This window comes from Gossypium arboreum, chromosome 7, assembly GCF_025698485.1.
Source record: "Gossypium arboreum isolate Shixiya-1 chromosome 7, ASM2569848v2, whole genome shotgun sequence".
Taxonomy (NCBI): Eukaryota; Viridiplantae; Streptophyta; class Magnoliopsida; order Malvales; family Malvaceae; genus Gossypium; species Gossypium arboreum.
In genome coordinates, this window is record NC_069076.1 from 95,559,713 (window position 1) to 95,585,375 (window position 25,663).

Here is a 25,663-nt window from a genome sequence, read left to right on the forward strand (position 1 = left end):
AACTTCCTGTACGATGAATTCCTTGAACTGGAGTTCTAAAGAGTAATCGGTTCGAGAGTGGAGGAGGATACTCCAGCGGTCATAGAGGTTCATTAGGCCATAAGTCCTGTGCCAAAAGGATATTATCTCTAGTGGTAGCTATGGTCGTGGGCGAGCAGGACATAGCAATCGTGGAGAACCTTTCCCGGTAGAGTTTTAGTTCCTATGTGATGATGATCTTAAGAACTCTATATAACTGTGATAAAATCAGGAACTTTTTAGGGGATATTAGGAAGAATAATTACTCAAAAAGAAATAACCAAAATTAATAATTAAAAATAAAATTTCTAAAATCTAATAAAAATAAAAAGTAGTTTTAATAAAAATTAAAAACATAAAATAATAAATAAATGTTTTTAAACATCTTCATAGCTGGATGGTTCGCGAGGTGGGAGTGGCGATGAGATGCGGAGGTGTTGACAAATTTGCTGTAGAGTAGCATCAATGTTGTCAAATCGTTGAAAACACTGCTGCTCGAATCGAGTGAGACGCTCAGAGATGTCAACATATGAAGCCGCCGTATGAACTAAATGAGAGGGTAGTAGTGGCTGAGTTGGTGGGTCCTCGTGCTATAAAGGGACATCATCAGGAATGTCCTCGTAAGCCTCCTCCTTAGTGGATTGGCCGAGACGATATTGAGGAGGGTAGGTTCCTCGGCGCCACTCGATCATCCTCATGTTAAGCATGCTTGAGATGCCTTGTGGAGACATCTGACCAATGAAGGTCAAGGATGATTCTTGGGCCTCGGTGTCGAGGAGCCCGAAGTGTTGAGCCAATCGTGTTACATAGGGGCCAATAGAGATGACCCCCTTCCTATGCCACTCCGTCTAGTGCTGAATCGCGAGGGCGATGAAATAGGCAAGGTCGATGACGTGCCCATGCGACATACACCACAAGAAGTAGGCGTCGTGAGTGTTGATGACGCCAGTACTCTCTCACCTCCTTATAATCGTGTGAGCTAAAATGACATGAAGGTACCTCAGGGATGGTGGGAGAACTGATACCTTGGAGTAGCTAGGATTGTAGGAGGCTGCGCTAGGAACCAAAGTGTGCCAGCACTTCGAGAGAGAAAAATGTATGTGGCGAGTGAGAGCATGTAGTTCATTTTCCTCCTTGAATTCCTTCGTATATAAGCCTATTGCAACACCGAACTCTAGGACGCTTAGCTGGCGGACTAATCTGCCTAGGCGAAATGGACCGTGTCGGGATCATCATAATTTGTCATTACGGTCTAAAGATGGAACGTTGAGCATAGTTCCATCGTGAGCTCGAGGTATGTTGGTTCAATGATCCCAAAGAACAGCTCCCAAGGGTCGGTGGTTAGGAGGGCCCAAATTGCATCAGCCATCTGAACTTGTTCTACGGTAGCCCAGTCGATGCAGCGGCCTGCAATTAAGGGTCGGGCCCACAGTATTTGGAAAAGCTCTTCTTGGGGCCCTCAGGGAAACTGCAAGAGAGGTTGATGAATTTTAGTGGTTGGACCTACGGAAGATGACGCTCCCTTCCTCTTCTTCGAGGTAGGTACGATGGTTTTCTTTCTTTGTGAAGACGACATTAAAAGCCTATAATATAAAGAATAATAATAATAGGTAAACAAATTCGAAAAAGTAAAAGGCATGAATTTGAGCTAACTATTTCAGCCAAGACTACTAATATGAAGCAAACTCAACCACAATAACAATGAGAATGAGAATAGAAATGTAATGGGTATGAGGTTTTCCTAATCTCAATTTAACACAGGATGTACGATAACTAACCTAGGAATGCAAATTAAATGATAGACATTGGCATGGTAATAGCATGAGAATAAGCATAGTAATGTCATGGGTATGAGGTGTTCCTAATAACTTGGTTTAACACGAAATGTATGATAACTAACCTAAGAATGTAAATTAAATGATAGAAAAATGAAAAATAGTTCAAAAGATATGAAGATTATGTTGATAATAAGCATTAGAGATAAGTAAAATAGAAGTGAAATGAGTAAACAAACGCTCAGGGAAAGAGATTGAGCGTCAAAAATAAAGTGGGAAGCGGCGCACGGGCGTGGCAGGGAAGGCGTGTGGAGTTGCAGCGGCTAGGGTTAAGGTTTTTGAATGGGGAAGAAAGTGAATAGTGCAGGGTATTTACAGATTTTGGGCCACACGGCCAAGGCACACGCTCGTGTTCCCCAATTTTAGCCCGTGTGATTCGTGAATTTCAAATTTGGGCATGTCTGACATTTAGTACACGCCCGTGTTCCTTGGGCATGTAGGTGCACACGACCGTGTCTAGCGCTGTTCGGTTCTCCCGAGCTCGTGTGGGAAATCCCTACGCCTGTGTCAATCTAACAGGTTCATCCACGGGTGTCAGACACAGGCGTGTCGCACGCTCGTGCTAGTTTTTTAGTTTCAACCACGGGTCTTCCACACGGGCGTGTCGAACACCGGTGTTATTTTGGCAGGCTCGACCACGGTCATGTCGCACGGTTGTGGCATTTTATCGTAGCCCCTGTTTGGGGAAATCGTTGCCCTATTTTCACACGGCCATAAGCACGCCCGTGTGCTTGGTCGTGTCTCTGTGGAAAACTTGTATTCCAGAGCTCCGTTAGTAAGTTAGATGTTGAAGACTAAATTTTTAAAGAAGTTAATACAGTTAGTGCTCGGGTTGCCTCCCGAGAAATGCTTATTTATAGTTTAAGCTTGACTTACCTCTCCGTTGAATAATCATAGTGGTTTGAGGAGTTTATACTCCCCATTCCTGTCATCAATCTCATTAAAATAAGGCTTTAAATGGGTGTTGTTTACCTTAAAAGTGTCGAACTTGGGGTGCCTTACCTCGACTGTACCGAATGGAAAGATACTAAGTACCGTAAGAGAGATTTCTTCATTCCGTGTGGTAGCGACAATGTGGGGATCTGCGGCATCTAATAAGACTCTATCTTCAATTTTAAGTTGATTTGGAAAGGTATTGAGCTCGTTCTGTCATAAATTCGGTTTGTCGGGTGTTTTTGATTTATGCGTCCACCATTCATCGAGTTCCTCTATTTGTAATCTTCGATCTTCATGAACATGTCCTTTACTATTGCTTGAGAATGACTCGTGTGCTTCCTTCAAACTCATTTCCTGTAAAGTAGGTTGTACCATATTGTCAGTTCTAGGAGAATGGGTTAAACGATCACCTTTAATTCCCGATATGTTGCCAAAATTGCGAGCTTGAAGGGTGATTGTTTCATCTCCTACACGGAGTGTGAGTTCACCTGGGCCAACATCAATAATCGTTTTAGCAGTTGCTAAAAAGGGCCTTCCCATAATTTATCGATTTTAACTAGTACATCTTCAATAATACCCCTAGGGAACTTTATAGTTTTATCTGCTAATTGAATGCTCATCCTAGTTTGTTTGGGTTTCCCGAGACCTAATTACTTAAACATTTTGTAAGGCATGACGTTAATACTAGCCCCTAAATTATCTAATGCATTATTAACATCTAAACTACCAATTAAGCAAGGAATTGTAAAACTCCCTGGATCTTTTAGTTTGTTCGGTAGTCTATTTTGGAGAATAGCTGAGCAAACTGCGTTTAGCTCCACGTGCGACGCCTCGTCCAACTTCCGCTTATTTGCTAAAACTTCCTTTAAAAATTTCATTGCGTTTGGCATCTGTGATATGGCTTCAATAAACGGTAAGTTAATATGTAATTTTTTTAAGAGTTTAAGGAATTTACCAAATTGTTCATCTGAGTGGTCTTTCCTTGTCGCGTTGGGGTATGGCACATGAGGTTTATATTCGACATTCACCGTTTTGTTTTTATTATTATCTACCTCACCTTGACCTTTGCTTACCACAGTTTCTTGCCTCAATTCTGGTTTAGGCTCAATAACTCCTTCTTCATCTTGAATATTAATTATGTTGAGTTGTTCCCTTGGGTTGGGTTCAGTATTACTTGGCAAGCTACCTTGTGGTCGTTCGAAAATTAGTTTGGAAAGTTGGCTTATCTGAGTTTCAAGCCCTTGGATTGACACTTGTTGATTTTTAAGTGCTGTCTCGGTGTTCTGGAAACGAGTTTCTGACACCAAAATAAACTTTGAGAGCATTTCTTCAAGGTTCAGCTTCTTTTCCTGTTGGTAGGGTGGTTGTTGGAAGCCTAGATGTGGTTGTGGTCTTTGTTTTCCTTGATCGTTCCACGAGAAATTGGGGTGGTTCCTCCAACCTGCATTGTAAGTGTTACTATATGAATTGTTTTGAGGTCGAGGATTATTACCCATGTATTTTAATTGCTCGTTATCCATGTTGTGGCCATAAGGTTGGTATTCCAAATGGCTTGTTCCACCTCCACTTGCTTCGCACTGTATTACTGGGTGAACCTGTGAAGAACTAAGAAAACCATTAATATTTTTATTTAAGAGTTCCACCTGATTAGAGAGCATGTTGACCGAATCGACGTTATAAACGCCAGCTGTTTTCTTTGGCTTTTTCCTCATGACTTACCACTGAAAGTTATTCAATGACATCTTCTCTATAAACTTATAGGCATCTTCAGGTGTTTTATTATTGATGGTTCCACCAGTAGCTGCGTCAACCATTTGTCGAGTCGAAGGATTCAGGCCATTATGGAATGTTCGAACTTGGAGCCAAAGCGGTAACACATGGTGAGGGCACGTTCTCAAAAGGTCCTTTTATCTCTCCCATGCATCGTAGAGTGTTTCTAAATCCATCTGAACAAAAGAAGAGATATCATTACGTAATTTAGCTGTTTTAGCCAAATGAAAAATATTTTAGTAAAAATTTTTCAGTCATTTGTTCCCAAGTAGTAATTGACCCTCGTGGTAACGAGTTCAACCACTGTTTAGCTTTGTTCCTCAATGAAAAAGGGAATAACCGAATACGAATGGCATCATCAGAAAAACCATCAAACTGAACAAATTGTTGTATCATTTGAATAGTGTTAGGTTTTAATTCAAAAGTATTTGCAGCTACAGCAGGTCTAACTATGCTCGATTCAGTTCCTATTAAAGAAGGTTTAGCATAATCATACATAGTGCGTGGAGCAGGATTTTGATTAACCGTAATTGCAAGAGGTAGCTAATTGCCTTGGTTTTTAGCCATCTCTTCAGTTGGGAGTTGAGTATCGTCTTCTTGCTCATTCTCTGTGTATCTTAAGTTTCGCCTTATTTCTCTTTGATTTCTACAAACTATACGATCGATTTCTTCGTCAAAAAGTAATGGTCCTGATGAATTTCTTCTAGTCATAAACTATAAAAACCTGCCAAGAGAAGGAAAAAGTAAATTAATAAATAATAATAATAAATTAAAGTGCACAAAAAATAAACGGCTAAAGTAATAAAAATTGAGTGTTCCTAATATTTCAGTTCCCCGGCAACGGCGCCAAAAACTTGATCGCGTGATTTCGTGAAAGGTTTTAAATATTTATAATTAATCGTTCTTGAACTAACTATTATAGCGATGTAGGCAAGTGTACCTATCAAACAGTAGTATGGTTTTAGCAAGACTGGATTGTCGAACCCAAAGGAACTAAAAGTACTAGTAATGACTGTCTTTTTATTATCTAGCCTAAGAATAAATGGGTTTTTGTTTTAACTAACTAATTATCTAAACTAAGAACGAACAGAGAATGGAATTAGGGAATTGCTTTTGGAAAAATCGATTGAATGAAGACAACACCTAAGGAAAACTCCACCTAAACTATACTTGTTATTCTGGCTCTGAATCGGACGATTTATTCATTTAACTTGTTCCGTAGAGATCCCTAAGTTATGCTATTATCCCTATTCAAGACTTTTCTCTAATTAACGCTCTAGGATTGCATTAACTAGATCTATGGATCCCCTTATTAGATTTCACCCTAATCCGGCAAAATCTTGTCACCCTATGTCTAGGCGTGCAATCCACTCCGCTTAATTATGACAAATGTACTCTTAGATAGGGTCTATTCCTCTTCTGAATAAGAGCTTATCTTGAATCAGTAACCTGGGATATCAAAATAATAATTAAGAACACATAATTAAGAACAAGTCAAATATTTATCATACAATTCAGAAAATAATAACAAGATTCGTCAGGTTTCATTCCCCTTAGGTATTTAGGGGATTTAGTTCATAACTAAATAAGAAAACATCTCAAAATAATAAAGAATACAAAACATAAAGAAAACCCAAAACTCTTGAAGGGGAATTGAGGAGAGATCTTCAGTCTTGATGATAAATCCTATTTCTGAGTTGAATTAATCGGCTTTCTTGGTGTAATTCCTTACCCTTTACTCTGTCCTCCCTTTTCTTCCTTCTCTAGGGTGTATTTATAGGCTTTGGAATGCCTAAAAGCCCTCAAAATTCGTCTTTCCTGAATTGGACTCAACTTAGGCTCGGTAGGGAAATACCCGTGTGCGATTACTTCAGGCTGTGCTCGAGCCTGCCAAATTGACACGGTCGTGTGGTCTGCCCATTTGAGGAGGTTTAGGCCGTGTTGATTTTGTACTTTGGCCCATTTTCTCTATTTTTGGCCCGTTTCTCGTTCCTTTTGCTCTCTTATGCTCTCCTAAGTGTAAAACATGAAATTAAAGCATTAGGAGCATCAAATTCACCAATTTTAATGGAAAATCATCCATAAAATACGTCAAACATGGGGTAAAATATGTATAAATTACGGTTTATCACCTACGGCACGCCCATGTGCCTGGCCGTGTGGTTTTGACCATCTTGTGTTCCATGACTCAGTTAGTTAATTAAATGTTAAAGACTAAAATTTAAAGAAGTTAGCACCATTAGTGCTAGGGGTGCCTTTCGAGAAGCGCTTGTTTATAGTCTAAGCTCAACTCCACATTGTGGGTGTATTTAGGTAAGTTCATGGAGCCGTAACTCCTCTTTATCGTCTTCGTAATTCTCACCATTATACATTTTGAGATGATCTCCATTTACCTTAAAAGTGCCTTGTAATTGATGACTTAGCTCTACTGTATCATATGGAAACACAGTTTGAACTACAAAAGGACCTGACCATCGTGATTTAAGCTTTCCAGGAAATAATTTGAGCCGTGAGTTATATAACAAGACAAGATCTCCAACTTCAAATTACCTTCATTGCTTTAAACAGGCATCGTGGCGGCGTTTCATCGCTTCCTTATATAGGCGCGAATTTTCATATGCATTGGCTCGCCACTCATCTAACTCGTTCAACTGCATGAACCTATTTTCACCTGCAAGTTTAGGGTCAAGGTTTAGAAACTTTATAGCCTAGAATGCCTTGTGTTCCAACTCAACTGGTAGGTGACAACTTTTCCCATAAACAAGTCTGTAAGATGATGTTCCTATGGGGATCTTAAAAGCAGTTCTATAAGCCCATAAAATATCATCTACTTTCATCACCCAATCCTTCCTGTGTAATTCTACTATCTTTTCTAGGATACGTTTAAGCTCTCGGTTCGCTACTTCGACTTGGCCACTAGTTTGAGGGTGATAAGAGGTAGTTGTTCTGTGATGAACTCTGTATTTCTTGAGGGTCTTGTCAAATTGGGCGTTACAAAAAAGAGTACCCTTATTATTGATAATTGCTCTAGGTATACCAAATCGAGAGATGAGTTTCTTAAGGAATCATACTACTACTCTAGCATCATTAGTAGGTAAACTTGGGCTTCAACCCATTTGGACATATAATAAACAGCTACTAAGATGTATTGATCGCGATTTTGTGTGACAGGTTTTCAATACTTATAATGAATCATTCTTGAAACTAACTATTATCACGATGTAGGCAAATGTACCTATTGAACAGTAGTATAATTTTAGCAAGACCAGATTGTCGAACCCAAAGGAACTAAAAGTACTAGTAATAACTGTCTTTTTATTATCTAGCCTAAAAATAAAGGGGTTTTGTTTTAACTAACTAATTATCTAAACTAATAATTCACAGAAAATAGAATTGTGGAATTACTTTTGGAAAACGATTGAATCAGGACAATACCTAAGGAAAAATCCACCTAGACTTTACTTGCTATTCTGGCTCCAAATCGGACAATTTATTCATTTAATTTTTTTCGTAGAGATCCCTAAGTTACGTTATTATCCCTATTCAAGACTAATAACGTTTAATCCCTAGATTGAATAATTGAGACTTTTCTCTAATTAACACCCTAGGGTTGCATTAACTCGATCTATGGATCCCCTTATTAGGTTTCACCCTAATTCAGCAAAATCTTGTCACCCTATCTCTAGGCACGCAATCAACTCTGCTTAATTATAACAAATGTACTCTTAGATAGGGTCTATTCCTCCTCTGAATAAGAGCTTATCTTGAATTAGTATCCTTGGATATCAAAACAAGAATTAAGAACACATAATTAAGAACAAGTTAAATATTTATCATACAATTTAGAAAATAATAACAAGATTCGTCTTAGGTTTCATTCCCTTTAGGTATTTGGGGGATTTAGTTCTTAACTAAAAAGGAAAACATCTCAAAAGAATAACGAATACAAAACATAAAGAAAACCCAAAACTCCTGAAGGGAAACTGAGGAGAGATCTTCAGTCTTGATGATGAATCCAGCTTCTGAGATGGAACAATCGACTTTCTTCGAGTAATTCCTTCCTCCCTCTCTGTGCCTCCCCTATTCCATCCTCCTCTAGGGTGTATGTATAGGCTTTAGAATGCCTAGGAGCCCTCAAAATTGGCCTTTTCCCAATTGGACTCAACTTGGGTTCGACAGGGATATGCCCGTGTGTGATTACTTCAGGCCGTGCTCGAGCCTATTAAATAGGCACGGCCGTGTGGTTCACCCATGTAAGTCGTGCTTCGATTCTGCCAAATTGACATGGCCGTGTGGTCTGCCCGTGTAAGGAGGTCCAGACCGTGTTGAATTCATACTTTGGCTCGTTTCTCGTTCCTTTCACTCTACTATGCTCTCCTAATTATAAAACATGAAATTAAGACATTAGAAGCATCGAATTCACCAATTCTAGGGAAAAATCATCCATAAAACGTGTTAACCATGGGGTAAAAATATGTATAAATTACGATTTATCAAATACCCCCACGCTTAAGCATTTGCTTGTCCTCAAGCAAAATTCTCAACTCATAATCAAAATAAATTCTTCTCAACTTATAATTTCTATCGATAATATCTCAAAATAATCCATAGGTAATCATATATTGAAAATTCAACTGAAAGAACGTCAAAGTTCCAAAAATTCCAAGTTGAGCACTTTATCATGAAATTATAGGTGTCTCCCTTCGTCTAAGTAATAACCTTGGATTCAAAATGTCATAGAGTTTCACATCCTCACTAAAGATTCACTTAAATCACTCGAGGTGTTTAAGGACAATAAATAAAACACTCAATAGTCTATAATGAAAAGTCATTACCATAGGTTTGCATGAAAATCAAATCTCCACCACTATAAATTGAGATGATGCATCAATCAAAAGGTCTTTAGCGGGTTGTATTGAGGTTTGGTTAGGGGGTGTGGTCACAAGCTGAAAGAAAAAGTTAGAATCGAGATTGAATTGAAAAATCACTTAACTAGAAAAAGATTTAATATCACTTGCGTACGACAGAGCTTTCTCTCAGAATATGGAATTTAAATACTTAAGCTAAAAAATAAAAGATTTCTACTAATGTGTATACACTATTTTTTTTTTTAAGAACAAGTTAAATAATATAGACTAACTATTAAGAACAAAACATAGCTAAGCAATCCATTCAACTCAAATCTCAACAAAAATAGGGATTAATTTAAGGGATTTCAACAATAATGGGTTAAGGGTTAATATTGAGGTTAATACAAGGAATGGCTTGTTAGGCTCAAGGGGGTTTACTAGGGGTTAATCGTGGAGGTAGGCTTTTCATGGCATGAGTGGATTAATCCTAAGTGCCTTAATCATTTTTATATATCAAATCAAATGATATGGTCTTGATATGCATAATCAAGCAAGTTCTAGAATAACAGTTCAATACTGACGCACTTAAAGCAATAATAAAAATGAGCATGAAAGGATTAATAGATGCTTAAAAGGCTCAAAAATCTCACAAAAATTATGGCTTTTTGATGTTTAGACTCGTGAATTCTAATTCAAAGTAATACCTAGACTTGGGGAAACAACCTATAATTTTAAATTCTTAAAAATCAACTCATCATGATTGATTCTCTAATATCTTAAAGTTTAAACAATCAGTGCATAAAGGCCTATGTTTTAATTCAAGATATATCAATAAAAATCATAAATCAATTAAAATTTATCCTAAATATGATATGAAATCTTTTCAAGAGAACATGGCAATCATTCAGGGATTTTTCTGATAATGAAATAAATACACCCCACACTTAAGATGTACATTACCCTCAGTGTACAAAGATAGATATTAGAGTGTAAAAATAAGATAGGGAGAGAAGTGAAACTTCTTCTATGATGAATTCCTCAAACTGGAGTTCTGGAGAGAAATCGGTTCAAGAGTGGAGAAGGATATTCCGGCGGTCGTAGAGGTTCATTAGGCCATAAGTCCTGCACCAAAAGGATATTATCTTTAGTGGTAGCTATGGTCGTGGGTGAGTAAAACATGGCAGTCGTGGAGAACCTTTCCCGGTGGAGGTTTAGTTCCTATGTGATGATGAGCTTAAGAGCTCTATAGAACTGTGATAAAATCAAGAACTTTTTAGGGGATATGAGGAAGAATAATTACTCAAAAAAGAAATAACCGAAATTAATAATTAAAAATAAAATTTTTAAAATCTAATAAAAATAAAAAGTAGATTTTGGGACACATGGCCAGGGCACACGCCCGTGTTCCCCAATTTTATCCCGTGTGATTCACGAATTTCAAATTTGGGTGCGTCTGGCATTTAGTACACGCTCGTGTTCCTTGGGCGTGTGGGTTCACACGGCCGTGTCGCATGGTTATGTCTAGCTTTGTTTGCTTCTCCCAAGCCCGTGTGTGCAAGCCCCACGCCAGTGTTAATTTAACAGGTTCGACCACGGGTGTAATATCCCGAATTAGGGCCTAATCGGAATAGTGGTTTCGTGACCATAAATCTGAGATAGAAATAATTATTTTATAATTATTTTGAGGTTTATGATATGATTGCATGATTGTGTGAAAATTTCGTGATGAAATTCTATGCCTAAAGTGCTTAGATTGAAAGTAGGGACTAAATCGAATAAGTTGCAAAACTTGCATTCTAGAAGTTTTAGTATGAAATTGTTTTGGAATATTAATGAGGAGGTCTTAAATAGCAATTTGACCAATTTTAAGTTCATGGACAAAATTAGGACATGGAAGGAATTTTTGGAAAGTTTAGTAGTAAGGGTATTTTGGTCATTTAGTTATTAAAATGAATTAAAACAAAATTAAAAGCCAATTTTGTCCATCTTCTTCATTAGGCCGAAATTTCAAGGGTTCTCCATAGCTAGGGTTTGTTTCAAGCTTCCAAGCTCCATAGTAAGTGATTCCAAGCCCGCTTTTAATGATTTTTACGTTTTGAGATCCCTAACTCGATAAAGCTTATGTTAGCAATAATTTAACCTAGGGTTTATATTTGGAAAAATACCCATAGGTGAAATTTGTGTATTTTGATGTTTTATGATAGAATATGAAGTTTTAAATTATGTTAGACAACTTGTACTACTCGATTTTAAGCAAAAACGAGTAAAAGGGCTTAATCGGTAAAAATACCTAATAGTCACAAGTACATGTTAGAGTGAGAATTTGATGTTGCCATAGAAGAGAAAAGTGATCAGCATGTTGTAAAACATAAGAATAAGGAATAAAGTTTAATCTCGAGCCTAGGGGCAAAAATGTAAATATGCAAAAGTTTAGGGGTAAAATTGTAATTTTGCCAAAATTTAAGTTAAGGATTAATTTGATAATGTGAGTATTAAATAAGCTAAATGTGTTATTTTAGATCAAGAAAGACGTGGAATCGACCTCAATCGAGGAAAAGAAAAGATTGTAGACTAAATTGCAAAATCTTTGTATTTTGGTACCAAGGTAAGTTCATGTGTAAATAATGTAGCATAATGGTTATTTTTAAGTTATTGATGTTAATTATATGTTATGCTGAATTTTATTATGAAATGTATGCTTTGTGGTTAATTTCAAATAATATGTAAATTATGTGAACTACTTGTTAAATATAATTGTTACTGAGTATTGATTTGGCATTCTACGGAAGACGGCAAGGATAAGTGTTCGAGGAAAAGCCCGTTTGAACCTTAGGAATAGATTAGGATACAAGTGACATGTCACTAGGATGGTTGAGCATCCGAACTCGTTGAGTTGAGTCCGAGTTCACTTATGGATGCGAATGTCCGAACTCGTTGAGTTGAGTCCGAGTTCGTGAGATGTAACTAGGCATCCGAACTCGTTGAGTTGAGTCCGAGTTCACTTGTGGATGCGAACACCCGAGCTCGTTGAGTTGAGTCTGAGTTCGCTTATGGGCGGGTTACATGATTGCTTGATTGAATATGTGGCACTTATGTGCAAGTTATCCATGTATCTGAATTATATTCCGATGTGTTCAACGGGTAAAGTTCTACTCAAATGGAGGAATATTCGAGATGTAAAGAGGCGTATTGGTAAGTGATGTGAAATGGATATTTTGGACAGGTATGTATTTAACCCTCGGGTTGAGTATTGATACAACCACGATAAGGTAATAAGATGGTGAAAAATGATTAAAAATGTGATACGTGTTTTAGTGATACATGCTAATGTTGATTAGTATGACTGTTTGTTAAGTTACTTATTATTTGCATATGAACTTACTAAGCATTTATGCTTACTCCTCCTTCTTATTCATTGTAGTTTTGGACAAGCCAGCTCAGAGTCGGGATAGGTCAAGGCTCACCACACTATCCTAAGACTTTTGGTAAATGGCTTGTAAATTTAAGTAGGGCATGTATAGCAATATACCTATTTTGTGTAAATGATCTTATGGTATGGTTGTGGAATGGTTGAGGAAATGCTTGATAATGATAAATTATGAAAATGGTTAGTGTAGATTATGCTTGATGTTAAGGAAAACTATTAAGATATTTAGTGCATAAAAACTCATAAAAGGGATGAAATTTGCCATAAATGTAATCTTCGCAGCAACAACGACACGAGTTTAAAATTTACTAAAAATCATAGAAATTGAACTTGGTGATGGAATACATATCAAATTCAAGCTTATTATGTCTAGTTTCACATGAAATAAATGAAGCAGGTAAGGGAATTATATGTTACAAGATATTTGAATTTTAGTGAAACAGGGTCATAGCAGTTTCTGAATTCCCTGTTCCAACTTTATAAATTCACCATAAATTGTAAAGATATAATTAGGTAGTGTATTTTATATTCTCAGAATCCTTATTGAGTCTAGTTTCAGGATAAATAAACCTCATAGTCATATGGATTTTTTACAGAGAGAAATGTGGTTCGTAGTAAACAGAGGTCAGACCAGTCAAGTCCTGAAATAGGGGTAACTTTAACTAGTAAACAGTACTAATTGGCCCAACCAAAAATTCTATAAAAAAATTAGTAGATAGGTATATGAGTCTAGATTTAGATAAAATTTACGGATCTTAATTTCGAGTTTTGTAACTCGAGATATGATTTTTCTTGTGACTGTGATGCAAGTAGCTTAAAAGCTGTGAATGTAGAAACAAATAATCCAAAGTTCTAAAAATGTTAAACTAAGCTTAGTAACACCTCATACTCGACTCCGGCGATGGTCTCGGGCGTGGGGGCGTTACATTTAGTGGTATCAGAGTAGGTTTAGTCGATTCTCGGACTACGTGTTGTATGTACGGATTTTGCTATACATGCCATATGTATAAATTGTGATAGTGTGACGACTTGACCTTTTAAATGATTTTTTATAGTAAATGGATCTGATCCAGTGTGGCAGATGAAGTAGAGAGTAATGCGCCAGCTCGGCTGAAGGAGCAGCCCGACTGAAAATCCACCTCCTCTGTTGGTCGTGACGAGGAGAAAGGGGTCGGAAGCCTTTCTCCAAATAATGAGTGCAGTAGTACATCGAGTTCGTTCAGACGAACCCGAATGTACAACCTCCCCACCTCCCCAATTCCTCAACCTGTACCCCGATGCCTCAAGGTATGGATATGATAAAATTTCACGAACCCCGTTGATGAAATTCGTAAACAAGGGGCTGAAGAATTTAGAGCAAATATTGATGATGATGCGAGAAAGCGAGTTCGCTTGAAAATTCTATCCGGTATTTGATGAATTATCTTGTACACCGAAGAATGTTTGAAATGTGCTACATCTTTGTTGAGAGATTCAGCCTATAATTGGTGGAAGACTTTGATTTCGGTGGTACCGAAAGAGAGGGTAACACGGGAATTCTTTCAAGAAGAGTTTGGAAGAAATATATTAGTGAAAGGTTTATTGATCGAAATGTAAAGAGTTTCTTGAGTGAAGCAAGGTAATATGACGATCTCGAATATGAAAGAGAGTTTGTTCGATTGAGTAAGTATGCCGGAATATGTTCCTCTGAAGCCAAGATGTGCCGACGATTTGAAGACGGGCTCAACGAAGACATTAAAGTATTTGTCGGGATCCTTGAACTAAAAAAATGGTAGTACTGGTTGATCGAGCTTGCAAGGTGAAGAACTACTTAAAGAAAAGAAAAGGTAGAGGTGAGACTAGAAATTGGAAGAAAAGACCGATGAGTAGTTCATTTTCACAAAGAACCTAGAAAGTCAAGGAATATGAATCCTCATTCCCAAGCTTCATTTGGACAATCATATGGGAATTATAAGAAGCAAAATGTGGGTCCTAAATCTCGAATATTACGCATAGCCAAAGTGTAGGGAACTCGAGATTTGTTAAACCCGAAAGTGCCGGTGTGGTAGAAATCATTTTGGTCCGTGCAGAGCAAATGAATGTTTTCGATGTGGTTCTCCGGATCATTTTATTAGAGACGCCAGAGAAAGTCGAGAAAGAAAAATTTCGAATGTAAAAGCTAGTGGTGCGACTCGAGGGAAGGTATCCGAGAAAAGTCGGAAGTGAAACAAGCAAGAAGAATGTAGCTGAGGATGCACCGTTAGACTGAAGGAAGGGCTCCGCTAGAACTTATGCTATTAAAGCGCGTGAAGATGCTTCCTCACCTGATGTGATTACCGACGTATTTCCAGAAGAATTGCCGGGTTTGCCTCCAGTCAGGGAAGTACAATTTGGTATTGATTTGATACCGGGAACAGCTTCGATTTCGATTGCTCCGTATAGAATGGCACCAGCAGAGTTGAAGGAATTAAAGTCGCAGTTGCAAGAGTTGACTGATAAAGGTTTTGTGAGACCGAGTTTTTCACCTTGAGGTGCTCCCGTGTTATTTGTGAAAAAGAAGGATGGTTCTAAGAGGTTGTGTTTTGATTATCGGCAGTTAAACAAGGTGACAATCAAAAACAAGTATCTGTTGCCAAGAATTGATGATTTGTTTGATCACTAAAAGGAGCGACATGGTTTTCAAATATTGACTTGAGATCCGGTATTACCAATGCGGGTAAAAGAGTCGGATGTGCCTAAAAGCGCTTTTAGAACAAGGTATGGTCATTATGAATTTTAGTTATGCCATTCGGATTGACAAATGCTCCTCTTGTGTTTATGGATTTAATGAATCGCATATTTCGCCATACTTGGACAAATTTGTTGTGGTGTTTATAGATGATATTTTAATTTATTCAAAAGATGAGACAGAGCATCTTGAGCATTTGAGGATAGTTTTGCAAACTTTGAGAGATAAGCAGCTGTATGCTAAGTTTAGTAAAATTGAATTTTGGCTCCGGAAGTTGGATTTTGGGTCATATTGTTTCGTATGGTATACGGGTTGATCCTAGTAAAATTTCAGCCATTGTTGATTGGAAACCACCGAAAACGTGGCGAAGTTAGAAGTTTCTTGGGGCTAGCTGGGTATTATCGGCGGTTTGTAAATGGATTTTCTATAATTGCTGCTCCTATGACTAGACTACTCCGAAAGGATGTTAAATTTGAATGGACGGAAGAATGTCAACAGAGTTTTGAAGAATTGAAAAGTTATTAATCAAGCACTAGTGTTGGTACAACCCGAATTAGGTAAAGAATTTGTGGTGTATAGTAATGCTTCTCTAAATGGTTTGGGGTGTGTACTCATGCAAGAAGGAAAAGTGGTGGCTTATGCTTCGAGGCAGTTAAAACCTCATGAGAGGAATTATCCTACTCACGATTTGGAATTGGCTGCAGTGGTGTTTGCTTTGAAGATTTGGCGACATTATTTGTATGGTGAAAAGTGCCGAGTATATACCGATCACAAAAGTCTTAAATACTTGATGTCACAAAAAGACTTGAATTTGATACAGCGAAGATGGTTGGAGTTATTGAAAGATTATGAGCTTGTTATTGATTATCATCCGGGAAAAGCGAATGTGGTTGCTGATGCTTTAAGTAGAAAGTTGTTGTTTGCTTTGAGAGTTATGAACACTCGGTTGAAAATGTCGATGACGGTTCGATTCTAGCGAAATTAAGAGCAAGACCGATGTTTTACAAGAGATTTCAAACTTAGAAAATGATCAAGATTTGCTAGCCAAAAGAAAATAAAGGTGAAGTCGATACGAGATCGATTTCGAATTGGTTCGATGGGTGCTTAATGTTTAAAGATCGGATTTGTGTAATCAAGAATGAGGAATTGATTCAAAAGATCCTATAGGAAGCACATAGTGGTTATTTCTCGATTCATCCGGTAGTACGAAAATGTATAATGACTTGAAGAAAACGTATTGGTGGAATGGAATGAAAAGAGATATATCAGAGTTTGTGTCCAAATGCTTAATTTGTCAACAGGTGAAAGCTGAACACCAAGTTCCTTCGGGATTACTTCAGCCTATAATGGTTCCTGAATGGAAATGGGATCGGATTACTATGGATTTTGTTTCAGGATTGCCATTGACTCCAGGAAAAAAAGATGCCATCTGGGTAATAGTTGATAGATTAACTAAGTCAGCTCATTTTATCCTGGTACGTACGGATTATTCTCTTAACAAGTTGGCTGAACTGTATATTAGAGAAATTGTTAGATTACACGGAATACCATTATCGATTATTTCAGATAGAGATCCAAGGTTTACCTCGCGGTTGAGTATTGATACAACCACGATAAGGTAATAAGATGATGAAAAATGATTAAAAATGTGATATGTGTTTTAGTGATACATGCTAATGCTGATTGGTATGACTGTTTGTTAAGTTACTTATTATTTGCATATGAACTTACTAAGCATTTATGCTTACTCCCTCCTTCTTATTCATTGTAGTTTTGGACAAGCTGGCTCAGAGTCGGGATAGGTCAAGGCTCACCACACTATCCTAAGACTTTTGGTAAATGGCTTGTAAATTTAAGTACGGCATGTATAGCAATATACCTATTTTGTGTAAATGATCTTATGGTATGGTTGTGGAATGGTTGAGGAAATGCTTGATAATGATAAATTATGAAAATGGTTAGTGTAGATTATGCTTGATGTTAAGGAAAACTATTAAGATATTTAGTGCATAAAAACTCATAAAAGGGATGAAATTTGCCATAAACAGAATACTGCAGCAACACTGACTCGAGTTTAAAAATTTACTAAAAATCATAGAAATTGAACTTGGTGATGGACTACATATCAAATTCAAGATTATTATGTCTAGTTTCACATGAAATAAATGAAGCAGGTAAGGGAATTATATGTTACAAGATATTTGAATTTTAGTGAAACAGGGTCATAGCAGTTTCTGAATTCCCTGTTCCAACTTTATAAATTCACCATAAATTGTAAAGATATAATTAGGTAGTGTATTTTATATTCTCAGAATCCTTATTGAGTCTAGTTTCAGGATAAATAAACCTCATAGTAATATGGATTTTGTACAGAGAGAAATGTGGTTCGTAGTAAACAGAGGTCAGACCAGTCAAGTCCTGAAACAGGGGTAACTTTAACTAATAAACTGTACTAATTGGCCCAACCAAAAATTCTATAAAAAAAATTAGTAGATAGGTATATGAGTCTAGATTTAGATAAAATTTACGGATCTTAATTTCGAGTTTCGTAACTCGAGATATGATTTTTATTGTGACTGTGATGCAAGTAGCTTAAAAGCTGTGAATGTAGAAACAAATAATCCAAAGTTCTAAAAATGTTAAACTAAGCTTAGTAACACCTCATACTCGACTCCGGTGACGGTCTCGGGCGTGGGGGCGTTACAACGGGTTTTTCACACAGACATGTCGAACGCCTGTGTTGTTTTGGCAGGCTCGACCATGGCCATATCGTACGGCTGTGGCATTTAATCGTAGCCTGTGGAAATCTTTTGCCCTGTTTTCACACGGCCTTAAGCACGCCCGTGTACTTGGCCGTGTCTCTGTGGAAACACCTGTATTCAAGATTTCTATTAATAAGTTAGGAATTAAATACCAAAATGAATTAAATACCAAAATTTAAAGGAATTAATATTGTTAGTGCTCGGGTTGCCTCCCAAGAAGCGCTTATTTATAGTCTAAGCTCGACTTACCTCTCCAGTGAATGGTCATGGTGGTTTGAGGAGTTTATACTCTTTATTCCTTCTATCAATCTCATCAAAATAAGGTTTTAATTGGGTGTTGTTTACCTTAAAAGTGTCGAACTTGGGATAACTCACCTTCACCGTACAAAATGGAAAAATACTGAGTACCGTAAGAGAGATTTCCTCATTCGGTGTGGTAGTGACAATGTGGGGATCTGCGGCATCTAGTAAGACCTTATCACCAACCTTAAGTTGATTTGGAGAGGTATCGAGCTCGTTTTGGCGTAGTTTCAGTTTGTCGGGTGTTCTTGGTTTGTGTGTCCGCCATCTATCGAGTTCCTCAATTTGTGATCTTCGATCTTCATGAACAGGTCCTCTACTGGTGCTTGAGAACGACTCGTGTGCTTCTTTCAGACTCATTTTCTGCAAAATAGGTTGCACCATATTGCTAGTTTTAGTAGAATGGTTTAAATGATCACCTTCAATTCTTGATGTGTTGCCAGAATTGCGAGCTTGAAGGGTGATTGTTTCGTCTCCCATCCGGAGTGTGAGTTCACCTGTGCCAACATCAATGATGTTTTTAGCAGTTGCTAAAAAGGGCCTTCCTATAATTAAGGAAGTGTTGCTATCCTCTTCTATGTCTAGAACAATAAAGTCAACGGGAAATATAAATTTATCGATTTTAACTAGCACATCTTCAATAATACCTCTAGGGAATCTTATAGCCTTATCTGCTAATTGAATGCTCATCCTAGTCTGTTTGGGTTTCCCGAGACCTGTTGCTTAAATATTTTGTAAGGCATGACGTTGATACTAGCCCCTAGATCAGCTAATGCATGATTAACATCTAAACTTCCAATTAAGTAAGGAATAGTAGAGCTCCCTGGGTCTTTTAGTTTGTTGGGTAGTTTATTTTGGAGAATGGCTAAGCAAACTGCATTCAGCTCCACATGCGACGCCTCATCCAACTTTCGCTTATTTGCTAAAAGCTCCTTTAAAAATTTCATTGCATTTGGCATCTGCGATAGAGCTTCAATAAACGGTAAGTTAATATGTAATTTTTTTAAGAGTTTAAGGAATTTACCAAATTGTTCATCTGAGCGGTCTTTCCTTGTCGCGTTAGGGTATGGCACACGAGGTTTATATTCGACAGTCACTGGTTTGTTTGTATTTTGATCTACTTCACCTTGACCTTTGCTTACCATAGTTTCTTGCCTCGATTCTGGTTCAGGCTCAACGACTCCTTCGTCATCTTGAATATTAATTACGTTGAGTTGTTCCCTTGGGTTAGGTTCGGTATTACTTGGAAAACTACCTTCTGGTCTTTCAGAGATTAGTTTGGAAAGCTGACCTATCTGAGTTTCGAGGCTTTGGATCGATGCTTGTTAATTTTTAAGTGCTGTCTCGGTGTTCTAAAAACGGGTTTCTGACATTGATATAAACTTTGAGAGCATCTCTTCAAGGTTTGGCTTCTTTTCCTGTTGGTAGGGTGGTTGTTGGTAGCCCAAAGGATGTTGTTCTCTTTGATTTCCTTGACCGCCCCACGAGAAATTGGGGTGGTTCCTCCAACCTGCATTGTAAGTGTTATTAAATGGATTGTTTTGAGGTCGAGGATTATTACCCATGTAATTTTGTTGCTCGTTATCCATGTTATGGCCATAAGGTTGATATTCTGAATGGCTTGTTCCACCAGTACTTGCTTCGCACCACATTACTGGGTGAACTTGTGAAGAACTAAGAAAACCATCAATCTTTTTATTTAAGAGTTCTACCTGATTAGAGAGCATGGTGACCGAATTGACGTTATAAATACCGGTTGTTTTCATTGGCTTTGTCCTTATGACTTGCCACTGATAGTTATTCAGTGACATCTCCTCAATAAACTCATAGGCATCTTCAGGTGTTTTATTATTGATGGTTCCGCCAACAGCTACGTCAACCATTTATCGAGTAAAAGAATTCAGACCATTGTGGAATGTTTGAACTCGGAGCCAAAGCGGTAACCCATGGTGAGGGCACCTTCTCAGTAAGTCCTTGTATCTCTCCCATGCATCGTAGAGGGTTTCTAAATTCATCTGCACAAAAGAAGAGATGTCATTACGTAATTTAGCCGTTTTAGCCGGCAGAAAATGTTTTAGTAAGATTTTTTCAGTCATTTGTTCCCAAGTAGTAATTGACCCTCTTGGTAACGAGTTCAACCACTGTTTAGCTTTGTTTCTTAATGAAAAAGGGAATAACTGAAGATGAATGGCATCATCAGAAACACCATTGATTTTAAATGTATCGCAAAATTCCAGAAAGTTTGCTATGTGAGCATTGGGATCTTCATCCTGCAAACCATCAAACTGAACAAATTGTTGTATCATCTGAATAGTGTTAGGTTTTAATTCAAATGTATTTGCAGCTACAGTAGGTCTAACTATGCTAGATATAGTTCCTGTTAATGAAGGTTTAGCATAATCATACATAGTGTGTGGAGCAGGATTTTAATTAACCACAATTGCAAGAGGTAGCTGATTGCCTTGGTTTTCAGCCATCTCTTCGGTTGGGGGTTGAGCATCGTCTTCTTGCTCGTTCTCCGTGTATCTTAAGCTTCGTCTTATTTATCTTTGGTTTCTACAAACTGTGCGATCGATTTCCTCGTCAAAAAGTAGTGTCCCTGACGGGTTTCTTCTAGTCATAAACTATAAAAACCTGCCAAGAGACGGAAAAAAAAAGTAAGTAATAATAATATAAATTTAAATTGCAAGAAAAATAAATGGCTAAAGTAATAAAAATTGAGCTTTCCTAATATTACAGTTCCCCGGCAATAGCGCCAAAAACTTGATCCCAAGATTTCGTGATAGGTTTTAAATATTTATAATTACTCGTTCTTGAACTAACTATTATTGCGATTTAGGCAAGTGTACCTATCAAACAGTAGTATAGTTTTAGTAAGACCGGATTGTCGAACCCAAAGGAACTAAAAGTACTAGTAATGACTGTCTTTTTATTATCTAGCCTAAGAATAAAGAGATTTTGTTTTAATTGACTAATTATCTAAACTAAGAACGCACAAAGAAAAGAAGTAGGGAATTGCTTTTGGGAAAAATCGATTGACTTAAGACAATACCTAAGGAAAAGTCCTCCTAGACCTTACTTGTTATTCTGGCTCCAAATCGGATGATTTATTCATTCAGCTTGTTTCGTAGAGATCCCTAAGTTATGTTATTATCCCTATTCAAGACCAATAACTTCTAATCCCTAGATTGAATAACCGAGACTTTTCTCTAATTAACACTCTAAGGTTGCATTAACTTGATCTATGGATCCCCTTATTAGGTTTCACCCTAATCCGAAAAAATCTTGTCACCCTATGTCTAGGCGCACAATCAACTCCGTTTAATTATGACAAATGTACTATTAGATAGGGTCTATTCCTCCTCTGAATAAGAGCTTGTCTTGAATCAGTATCCCGGGATATTAAAACAAGAATTAAGAACACATAATTAAGAACAAGTTAAATATTTATCATACGATTCAAAAAATAATAACAAGATTCGTCTTAAGTTTCATTCCCCTTAGGTATTTAGGGGTTTTAGTTCATAACTAAATAAGAAAACATCTCAGAAGAATAAAGAATACAAAACATAAAGAAAACCCAAAACTCCTGAAGGGAAATTGAGGAGAGGTATTCAGTCTTGATGATGAATCCAGCTCCTAAGATGGATCAATCGGCTTCCTTGGTGTAATTCCTTACCCCCTGTTCTCCGCCTCCTTTTTCCTCCTCCTCTAGGGTGTATTTATAGGTTTTGGAATGCCTAAAAACCCTCAAAATTGGTCTTTTCTGAATTGGATTCAACTTGGGCTCGGCAAGGATACGCCCGTGGCACATGCCCGATTACTTCAAGTCGTGTTTGAGCCTTCCAAATTGACACGGCCGTGTGGTCTACCCGTGTGAGGAGGTCCAGGCCGTGTTGATTTCGTACTTTGGCCCATTTTCTCCATTTTTGGCCCGTTTCTCGTTCCTTTCTCTCTTCTATGCCATCCTAAGTATAAAACATGAAATTAAAGCATTAGGAGCATCGAATTCACCAATTCTAATGAGAAATCATCCATAAAATGCATTAAACATGGAGTAAAAATATGTATAATTTACGGTTTATCAACGACTGTGCTTGGCTTTGTTCGCTTCTCCCACACCCGTGTATGTAGGCCCACGCCCGTGTTAGTTTAACAGGTTCAACCACGGTTGCTTCGCACGAGCGTTCGCACACCCGTGTTGTTTTGATAGAAGCAACTACTAATCTAGTTAGAAACAATGCAAATGGATTAAAGCTAAATTCTAGATTAACAAATAAAAATATCTAACTAACTTTCTTCCTCTTTACTAGAAACAATGCAATTTTATTACAATGATGATCGAACGATTCATTAATAACTAACTAAGATAATAAACATATGTTGATTATATCATTTGCCACTCTTAGTTAGAAATATTCTTTCAGTCTCATCCTAAACTCAATGATACCACCTAAGCTCTCCTTTCAACCTCACTTAGGCATATAGATCTCTCTTGATCTCACTATTCGGTACAAATGTATTGAAGTCTTACACGATAGAGTGTCCTTTCGATCTCATCTATCTAAATTTTCCACTAGAGATGTCAATTCTAGTGAATATGTGATCTAATACAATTGAACAAACAAATAATCAAATCATAGATAATAACTTAGTTAAGTAACTTACTTGTCAATCAACCAATAAGACGATTCAACACATGATCAAACTTAAATCCCACATAAGAATTTTAATAAACACATGGTATGCATAAAATATAAAAAAGAAGTGTTTGAGAAAATGCTCATTAATAGACTAAAAGCCGATGAAGCCCACAAACTTGATCATTTCCATTAGTAGTATTCTCGAGAAAAGAAAAAAAATCAACAACTAAAATCTATTCAAAAGAGAAAAGAAAATAGAATGGAAATCTAATCTAAAAATATGAAAAATAAAAAAATATTCTATACTCTCTAACAAAATCTTATAAAGTAGTATTTATAGTTTAATAACATTTAACCTAACAAAGACAATTATGCACTCACTTAAAATCTAACTTAAGTTTTGTTGGAACGCAAAATACCCTTTAGAATTTTGGCTTCATTAGAGTTGATGTTGCGACATCAACTCCTTGGTGTCACGACACTCTCAATAGATTACTCATTTGGCTCTTTGGGTCTTTAGTGTAGGGACAACAGGCTTCGTTTGCCCTTAGGCAACTCGATTTCTTTATTTTTAGGTATTGTGGCCAATGTTGCAAGATTGCTAGGCCAATGTTGCAACCTCAAGGGTTGGTGTTGCACACCAACACCTTGGTGTCGCGACCTTGGAGGCAGTTCACTCGATGGTGCATTTTGTTAAAGTCCAACTCCTTAGTTGATGGTATAACATCAGTGTCACGATATTAACACCTTAGTTGATGGTATAAATCTAGTGTGTGGGAAGGTTATATGCTTGGGTAATGACAACTCCCAAAGGAAGGATCATAAAGGGTTAAAGAAGTGCTAGAGTTAGTTCACATCAATGTGTGTGATCCTATGAAAACCCCGTCTCTTGCTTAATATAGGTACAGTGTTTTATTCATTAATGATTTAACCCATATGATATGGGTTTGTTTCATGAGACAAATGTAGAAACCATTTTTTGGAATCGACTTTTTATTTAAAAATGAACGAAGATGGGAGTCGCCACCAATCACTTTCAGGTGGTGTGATCGGGTCCCCTCATAATTAGATCATTTTAATAAGAGGTTTGATTTACTAAAACAAAGTTTTTCAGTCTACAAAAACCAAAAAATAGGTTCGGGATTCGGTTACGCACGAGGAAGGATTATCACCCTCATTACGCCCAAAATTGGTACCTAATTGATTGCTTAATGTCTTAATGTCGAAAATTGAAAATTTGAAGAGAATTTAAAATGCGATCCCTTTGTATTAAGATATTTTAATAGAAAAGGCTTTATTCTGAATTACTCGAGAAGAAGGATCATGCCTTGTGAGTTAGGACACAACGTCTTTAGTTTTCGAAAACCAAAATAATTGTTGTTTTAATCGTTACTTAAATCTTGTTTTTATATTTTTTAAATGGATATTCGACTATTTCGGTTTTAGAAAGAAGTCATATTCCGTAAGTTAGGAATACGACTATTCTAATTCTAAAAATAATGAACATTGCCACGGTTTAAAAATTTTCCTTTTTTATGCATCGTGCGAAAAACGAACATAACACTTAAAGCGATGTGCATTTAACTTCTTTGGGCATGATATACAAATGGATAAATGCTTAAACCTAATGTATTATATAGTGATAATGAAATAATTTAAAATGGATATGTGGGTAGAATGATAAATAATAAGTAAATAAAGGAATATTATAATAACAACAACATAATTATATTAATATTAATATCAATAATCATATTATAGTAATAATAAATAAATGAAGTAACTTAAGATAAATAAAAAATTGAAGATGCATGATTAAAAAGATAAATGGACATGACATGAAACTGCCAAAAATAATAAGAGAAATAATAAAATAACAAGAACACACTAAAATAAATAAAAATAAAATTATAATGGCAATAATAAACAAAGAAAAGTACCAATAAAAGCATGTAAACAATCTAATTCTTAAGTATGTATAAAAATAAAGAGGTAATAAATCAATAGATAATAAAGTAATAATAAAATAGTAACAATAATAATAATGGCACTAAAGAAGAAAAAAGAAAAATAAATAAATACTCTATAAAAATAAAAATAAAACAATTTTAAATATAAAAATGAAGGAATAATAAATAAATGAATAAAAGGATTAAAATAAAAAAAGTGAATAATATATAAATAAATAGGTAAATGAGTAATTAAATGAATAAAAGAATTAAAATAAAAGGACTTAATTGTAACTTAAATGAAATTAAAAGGGTAAATCGGGATAAAATAAATAATAAGGGGCTAAACTGTAATAAAATAAATGAATAAATAAATAAAGACTAAATCAAAATTTAAATGAAACTTAAGGGGATAAATTGTAAATAAGAAAAAACTAATAAAATAGGATAAATGACCAAATTGAAA

The 25,663-nt window shown here is 36.6% G+C and overlaps 2 non-coding genes across 2 annotated transcripts; both read left to right on the top strand.

Moving 5' to 3' along the window:
- Nucleotides 1-4,661: 4,661 nt before the first annotated feature.
- LOC128296037 (small nucleolar RNA R71) lies at nucleotides 4,662-4,768 on the top strand. Its single transcript, XR_008286585.1, has one exon. It is a non-coding gene; the product is annotated as a small nucleolar RNA R71 (small nucleolar RNA).
- A 15,778-nt stretch (nucleotides 4,769-20,546) lies between these two features.
- LOC128295818 (small nucleolar RNA R71) lies at nucleotides 20,547-20,653 on the top strand. Its single transcript, XR_008286367.1, has one exon. It is a non-coding gene; the product is annotated as a small nucleolar RNA R71 (small nucleolar RNA).
- Nucleotides 20,654-25,663: the final 5,010 nt, after the last annotated feature.